Source organism: Octopus sinensis, linkage group LG4 (genome assembly GCF_006345805.1).
Source record: "Octopus sinensis linkage group LG4, ASM634580v1, whole genome shotgun sequence".
NCBI lineage: Eukaryota > Metazoa > Mollusca > Cephalopoda > Octopoda > Octopodidae > Octopus > Octopus sinensis.
The window spans coordinates 105,846,806-105,855,786 of NC_043000.1; the positions used below are offsets into that span (position 1 = coordinate 105,846,806).

The following is an 8,981-nucleotide window of genomic DNA, read 5'->3' on the forward strand; positions in this document are numbered from 1 at the left end:
CTGTAATTAGAAACCTGGTTACAGGCATTAGTAAACGGGTGTCTAACTCGCAGCCAATACAGAGATTATTAATAGCCCCTCCCGCACTGCAACGATGCTTTGGCTAGGAGCAGATTTTCTGAAAAGCTCATGTATGTGGACGAACCCCAAACCCCCTTTCCTCACCCCAAGAGAATTAAAAAAAGGAAAATAAATCTGGACTCAAATTGCATTCACGCACCCATTGCAAATAGATGCAGCTTCTTTTATTTTTTTAACCCTCTTTTTTAAAAAATCCTCTTCTTCAAACATTCATACATCAAGATTGAAGGAAGTAACCATCTTATATGTATAGAAGGACCCCCTTCGGTCATGAATGACCATGGGTTTGCACCTAGAAAGTTAGCTTCCAAGGCACAACATGTTCTGCTCAGCAGCATTGAATTCTTGACAGCATACTTTGCATACTGGAGTTATCACATTTTTCTAAAATTTTGACATTTGATATCTCTTCTTGCAATTTCATATTGCAGATATTATGCAGACAGTACATGTGAAATGTTTCAAGTTCCTTTATATGCCTGCAGGAAGGAGTTCATGCTTCTACCCTGTACAAAAGTTTGCTCAAAATACGAAATTTGTATACACTTATTTTGATTTTCAAGCTGACACCAAGTTCATCCCAGAAATAATGGGAAAATTTTTCAAAAGCACTTCTAGCCTTAAATATTCAAACACTGATTTCATTATCAAGAGTACTCTTAAAGTTTATTGTGCTTTCAAGATATTTAAATAAACTGACCCATTTGAGTGGCTTAATGTCAATCATCACATATGTCCTGAATTCCAATGTGAATTTCAGGCTGGGAGAGGCACAATTGACATAATTTTTGCCCTTAGGCAAGTTCAAGATAGAGCATATGAGTAAAATACTAACTTGTGCATGGTTTATGTTGACTTGACCAAGGCCTTTGATACAGTGAATTTTGAGGTGCTCTGGAAGATTTTTTCAAAAGTTAGTCTTCCTGATAAAATATGTAAAGTATACATAAAAATATGTAAAGTATACATAAAATATATAAAGTATACATAAATATGTAAAGTATAATAATTTAAAAGTTTAAAAGTTTAAAATATCTTACGATCGTTTTTTGAATGTATTACCCTTGGAAATGGAATCTAAAATTGATAATCATTATTAAGTAATACATTCACTCATCAGAGAGAAAGAGGCTGAATTTCCATGTAGTCATTTGAATGCTATTTAAAAATATATGAAAAAGATGTTGTTTAAAGATATTGTTTAAAAGTTACTGGCATAGATATGCATTGGTACAATCTTCAAAAATTTTGAAGGAAAATATACATCCGTGGTAAAATCTTCTGCGGTAATCCGTAATGGCTGCGTGTAATATACATCCCAGAAAAGTAGTTTTATTTTCTGCATTTATGGATCACACACAGAAGAGAACAGAATTGGATTACCACAGAGGATTTTACTATGGATGTATATTTTTCTTCAAAATTTTTAGCACAAGATTGTACCACTGCACATCTATGCCAGTAACTTTTAAACAATATCTTTAAGCAACATCTTTTTCATATATTTTTAAATAGCATTCAATTGACATTTGTGGTAGAAAAATGAGTAGCATGGTAGACAGTTCATGGTTTATTATAGTTTATTCAGATCCATATGAAAGGGTTCTTCCTTATATACATTCCTAGGTAAGTACATTGTTCAAAATAGAGGTTGAGTAATGCATCCAGTTGAGAGAAGGGAAAAAATAGTGCTAGCAGTTTGAAAGTCCCTGTGAAAGTCACATGTTCCCTACAAACACACACACACACACACACACACATACACACACACATACATGTTAATTGAATATAAATAAATAACAATCGAAGGGCAGGTGTCAATTCATTACAGCCATTTCCAGTGACTCCTTTAATTTATTAATGACTACATTATATCATTATAAAGAAACTATTTTCTTTGGATGAATACATGAATTAAGGACATTCAAAATGATTTAATGTAGTTTAAATCCACTGAGCAAAGCATTTTCAATGATACTGCTACTGTTTCAGTTGACAGAATGAATTTACCAAAATAATGCATATTTAATCAGATCAGAAAAAAATTAGAGGTTAGTAGGATTTCTATGAAGGGGAAGGAATAAGCCACCTCCAGTGACTTCTAACAATAGAGAAAGCCACTTCTCCAGCTCTGTTAGTCTGGGATATATCTATCAAGGAGTTGTTTATTGTCTTCTGGTAAGTGGTAAGAAAATGATTTGTGGTCAGATAAACCTACTAAAGAACCAAGGTCATTTGTGATGGAACCAATTCACAAGCTTTTTCTCTTCTACCAGACAAGGCAGAGGTCAGTAACAGGGAAGCGAATGATGGAGAGGAGAGAATAAAGGAAAAAAAGTAAGAAATCCAACCAACCATTACTAATTACCATAATACTAAAAGAGGAAAAAACTTTGAAGGATAATGGAATAAAGGTTATGGGTCAAAGCCCTAAGCCATGACTTTGGGAATAAGGAAGCCAACCATAAAATAGCAGAGCTTTAATATTATAACAATAAGAAAAATTAGATATTAAACATAAGTAAATAATTAAAAGGTACTTAGAATTATAAAAAAGTGTATGACGATATAAAAATTTTAATGAAATATAAAGTATATGTGTGTGTGTCTGTGTGTATATATATATATACATATATGTGTATATATATATATATATATATATATGTGTGTGTGTGTGTGTGTATATACATATACATATTATATATATATATATATAATATATATCTGAAGCATATTTGGTTTCTATGATCCTAACAAGATAGGGGTATTTGGCAAACCTATGAAAATTTAAGTTGCATGGAATTGAATCAAACCGTTGTGTGTGTGTGTGTGTGTATTGTAGTAAATGAGAATGGATACTTATCAAGCAAAGAAATAAAAGAAAAGAAAATCATTAGACAATTGACTATTTTGTACATTCAGTCTCATCACCTATGTGCACTTAATATCAGGTTCTCTGAAGCCTTGGCAGATGTCAAAACTGGACAGGCAAAACAGCAATATAACCTGTTAGAACTTGAATCTAACTTGTTAAGGACAATCACTGGTGTGGAACCAGAACAAAAAACAACATTACAGCTTAGTATTAACTAGATTTCATTTGTTAATTTACTATGTATATTTTGTAAGATCTTTCAAGGTGAAAAGCATCAGCAGTATAGATCATCCTTCACACTAAACAGAGGGAAGAGAATTGTCAATATGCTTTTATAACACATATACACATATCTGTGTGAGTATGTGAGTATGTATATATATTTAAAAATGAATGTATTATAGGCATCAAAGCAGTGAACATTAATTGAATAAAGGGCTCGCAACAAGTGAAGAGCCTGATGTGATATAAATTATTAATATAGAACATCCTGCTCATCATCGTCATCACCATCATTGGCTGCCGTTGTCATCGTCATCATCGTTGTCATCATCATCATCATCATCATCATCATTGTCATCATTGACATCTTCATCATCATCATCATTATAATCCTTATTATCATCATCATCATTGCCACCACAACTACCACCACCACCACAATCCCCATCATCAATATCATCATTGGTTTAACATCTACTTTTCTATGCTTTGCATGGGTTAGACAAAAGTATGTTGGGTCAGAGTTTTCTATGGCCAGTTGCACTTCCTGATGCCAACCCACACCTGTTTCCTAGTGAAGTAATAATCTTTCAGTTTATCGAGCAACAAACAGCTCAGACATTGGTCATGGAGAGTCTGGAAACAAATGATACCATGTGAATGAGGCTTTTGTTTACAAATATTGCACATGTTAAAAGCAACGTCAAGTAGGCTGGATATGCTTTTGTGGTGGACTGCAAGCAAATGATACTGCCTGTGTGAACATTGACACCTGTGTTTGCAACCAGTGGACAGATGTGAAGATGAAGGAAATGTGAATGTACACAAACATAAACATGCACATATAAACACAAACACGCAGAGGAAGGGCTTCTTTCACAAAGTTGGCTCAGAGTTATAGTAGAAGATATTTACCCAAGGTGCCATGCAGTAGGACTGAACCTGGAAATATTGTTGGAAAGTGAACTTCTTAACCATGCAGCTACCTCTGTGTGTGTGTATATATATATATATATATATATATAATATATATATATATTTTTATATATATTTCATAATCATCATCATCATTGTTTAACATGTGCCTTCCATGCTGGCATGATATATATATATGTATATGAACAAATATTCAAATGCTTACATTCGAAATAAGATATTACTATTGTTTATACTATCTGTGGTGAATATTTGTAATTGATAATTACTTACCAAACTAGTTTCAACAATATTTTTTGTTTGTCAATGGTAAACATTTAGAGGTGGCCCAAAAGTTGCAAGGAGGTCTGAAATTTTAATAAATTTGTCTTAATTACATTTTTTATTTGTAATATACGATGTGATTTTTCACACTTAATGTACATATATTTCCTATATACAAACTGTGTATCGTACTAAGGTATAGTAAATTTAAAGCAGAATATAAATGAATTAGCAAAACCTTCACGACTTTTGGGTTATAGATACATACATACATTCATACATACATACATACATACATACATATGTTCAGATTTATACCTGTAATTTTTGAGGCACTGAGATATGTAACACACTGCCTAAATACCAATCTTGAGAAATTAGGCTTCTGAAATCCAGAAAGGAGAAAGCTGATTCAAAGTTTATAGATTCAAGCCATCATTGGAACTGTAAAAATCTGTAAAACCTTCCAGGAGTTTATCATTTAAGTATATATGAACATGTCTAGATATGCAAGAACATCCATGAGAAGATATACATAAAACAAAACATACAAATCTGCACATATACACACATTTGTACAAAAATACCCTGTTGGTATTGTTGAAATTCCAATGAAGGAGCCTTGGATCAAAGTTAGAAACTGGCTCTTTCTCTATTGGCAAGAATCTTGAAATAAAGCTTTCTAACCTTGATCCAAGACTCCTTCATTGGAATTTCAACAACACCATCAGGGTATTTTTGTACAAATGTGTGTATATGTGCAGATTTGCTGAAGCAGTTATGAGTAAAGACCAAATGCTCAAGAAAGCTGATGAAAGGAGCCTTGTTTCTGGGGCACACAAGTGCACCCCTTGTGAAGGGGAGAAAATAGAAAGAGGTTGAGTGGCTAGTGATCTATCATGGTGATATATATATTTATATATATATATATATATATATATATATATGTACAATTAATCCAAAAAAAAAAACCGAAGAAAAAACAATGTGAGGACATGGTACATGCAAAGTATTAACAGATGCTCAGGGAAGGAAAGAAATGTAGTTTCATGTTTCGGGCAAAGCTCTTCTTCAGAAACAAGAGAAAAGGAAGACGAAAGAAAAAATCGCGAACGATTCACATGTAGTTACATTTTGAAATGACTGGAAGGGCATGGGTAAGGTTAAAGTTCTTTTTAAGACAGGAAAATGTAAGAGAAGGAGGTATGCGTGGGTATGTGCATGCGCGCAAGTGTGTGTGTGTGGTGTTGGCTGTCTATATGTGTATGTGTGAGTGAACTTTGTGTCTGTTAATGTTGTAGGAAGAATTCAGCAGCATGGTAACAGGAGTGGTGGTCTTTTGTGTAGTTGTATGTTTCTTCACATGTGCATAGAGGAATGGTCAGTGGAAAAGTGACTGACTGGCCGTTTGAAGTATGTGTATGTGTGTGTGTCTGTGTTTGTTGTGTGTGTGTGTTTTGCGTGTGTGTGTGTTTTGCGTGTGTGCGTACGTGCATCTGGGTGTATGCGTGTGTGTACATGTGTGTATGTGCATGTGTGTATGAGAGTGGGGTTGTGTGTGGAGGTATATGTGTTCCTGCATGTATGTGTGTGTGTGCGTGTGCATGTATGTGTGTGTGGGAGGTATGTGCACATTCATGTGCATGTGCATATGTGTGTGTGTGAGTGTATGCCATGTGTATGTGGGGTTGTGTGTGTGGAGGTATATGTCATTCCTGTGCATGTGTATGTGTGTGTGCATGCGTGTGTGTAGATGTGTGCGTGCACATGTATGTGTGTGTGGGAGTTATATGTATGTTCATGTGTGTATGCATGCGTGTATATGTGTGTGCCTGTGTATATATATGTATATGTATGTGTGCATGTGTGTGTATATGTGCATGAGGTTGTGCGTATGGAGGTATATGTGTATGCGTGTGTGCATGCATGTGTGTGAGTGTGTTTGTGTGCATGTGTGTGTGCATGTATGTACGTGTGTGTATGTGTGTGTGTGTAGTATGTGTGGGAGGTATATGTGCATTCATGTGTGTGCGCATGCATGTATTTGTGCGTGTGTGTGTGTGTGTATATGTACTTGTGTGTATGTATGTGTGCATGTATACAGAAATAGAATAAAATATAATAGGAATGATACAAAAATTAGGGAAAGAAAGGTAAACAGTACAAGATGAAAAAATAAAATTAATGAATGAAAAATACAAAAATAACAGATAAGATTATAAAAAATAAAAATTAAAGGGATAAAATAGAAATTGATACAATTATAAAAAATTAGCACAAGTAAAAAAATAATGCAATTAAAAAAGTTCATGGGAAAAACAATAAAAAATAAAAAAAGAATAAAAGTGTAAAAAAGTGAGTGAATATAAGATAGGATAAAATAAGATAAAAATTTGTTTTTTAAGGAGGGTGTAGAGATAGTTGTTAAGAGGAGGGGCTTGTGTTGAGTCTGAAAGGAGTTTGTATTTGTAGATTGAAAATGTATCGCTGTTCCAGGCAGAGTTAGGAGTGTGTGGATCTGTGGTGCAGGGCAAGGCTAAAATGGAGAGGTGGAGTGGTTGGCCAAGCAGAAATGACCTGCGATGGGGATGTTCATACATAGCCGAACATCTCGTAGATGTTCAGTGAACCGGTTGGCCAGCCGGAGGTCTGTCTGACCAATGTAGAGTTTGCTGCAGAGATTACATGTAATGTAATAGATAAAGCTGGAAGAAGTGCAGGAGAAGGAGTTTCTAATATGGACGGTGTGTTGGTTGGATCCAGTGAGGAAGGTGGTGTTGGTGACAAAGGGGCAGGTGTGACAGTGGGATCTAGAGCAAAGGAAGGATCCAAGTTGGGCTGGGATGGAAGAGGGGAAGGTGCTACAGACCAGTAGATCATGTAAGTTACAGGTGCATTTAAAAGAGGGCAAGGGTGGGTTGGGGAAAATGGGGTGGGTGTTGTTATCTAGCTGGAGATGAATTAAGTTTTTAAAGCATCATACGATCGTTTCGCAGAAGTGTTGTCCCTATAATGAAATCCTATATTGATAAGCATTTATAGATAACTCTTCTACTCTTCAGAGATATAAAATTTTGAATTTTTTATAACATATCGAATGGTAGTTTTTAAAAAAAAATTTGAAGTAATACTATAAAATGGTGTTTGTTTGAAATATAAACTAAAAATTTTAAATTACTGCTTTTGATGAGAGTCTTTAAATCCATATATACTTCCTTGGTTAGTCTTCTGCAATAATCCACAATATTCATTTGTAAAATCCGTTATATTGTCTTGTATTCCAAATATAAGTTCATATAGTGAGTTTAGAAATGTGAAATTTGTGTACACGAGAATCTTGAAATTCATGTATGTCTTCTTGGTAATTCCTCTGTAGCAATCCATAATACTTTTGTATAAAATCTATTATATTATCTGGTAAACCAAATATAGTTCATAACATAAAACTGTCATATACATTATATATTTATACTTATATATATGTACGTATATTCTTATACATATTCATATTTATTTATTTATATATTTTTAATACAACAATTATTTTTCACATGTGTATATCTTTCTGAGGAGTTTTCTGATATTGATTTCCTAATATTAATAATATATTATAAAAAAAATATATATATATATATATGTATGCATATATATGTATTATATGTATGCATGTATATATGTGTATACATATGTGTACATATTTATGTATATATATGTATGTATTTATATGTATATATATAGATGTATATGTATAGATGTATATATATAAATCAATATGTATATATCTATGTTTATGTGTGTATATATAAAAAATACTAAAATGGGACAGAATGCAAAGCATCCAAACAGTTAGGTGATACAAAAAAGAGACAACAAAATATCCAGACAGAAAACAAGGAAAACAAGGACGGGTCATTCGGAGTTTTCTATCCTCAGTCGAATTCCATATTATCTTTGCAATTTTCGTTGGTTATATATATGTATATATGTCTATATATGTATGTGTGTGTGTGTTTGTGTGTGTGTGTGTGTGTGTGTGTATATATATTTATGTGTGAAGGCATATGGCTCAGTGGTTAGAGCATAGAGCTTACAATTGTGAGGTTGTAAGTTTAATTCCTGGACTGGGCTATGTGTTGTGTTCTTGAACAAGACACTTTATTTTGCTTTGCTCCAGTTAATTCAGCTGTAGAAACGAGTTGTGACATCACTGGTGCCAAGCTGTATCACCTTTTACTTTGCCCTTGGATAACATCAGTGGTGTGGAGAGGGAAAGCTGGTATGCATGGGCGACTGCTAACCTTCCACAAACAGTCTTGCCCTGACTTGTGCCACAGAGGGTAACTTTCTAGGTGCAGTCCCATAGTCATTCATGACCGAAGGGGGTTGCCTCCTCCTCATATATTTATATATGTATACCTATATTATATATATATAATATATATATATATATAATATATATATATATATATATATATATATATATATATATATATATATACATACATATATATATGTATACATATATGTAAATTTATGTATATCATCATCATTATCATTGTTTAATGTCCGTCTCCCATGCTGGCATGGGTTGGACACGGTTTGA

General features: G+C 33.6%; 1 long non-coding RNA gene across 1 annotated transcript in view; it reads left to right on the forward strand.

Annotated features, from left to right (window-relative positions):
* LOC118763059 overlaps window positions 1-5,754 on the forward strand; it is a 10,276-nt gene extending 4,522 nt beyond the window's left edge. The window contains exon 3 of the long non-coding RNA XR_004998813.1: window positions 5,611-5,754. This is a non-coding gene — a long non-coding RNA (uncharacterized LOC118763059). The remainder of the gene's footprint in view (window positions 1-5,610) is intronic.
* The last annotated feature ends 3,227 nt before the right edge of the window (window positions 5,755-8,981 follow it).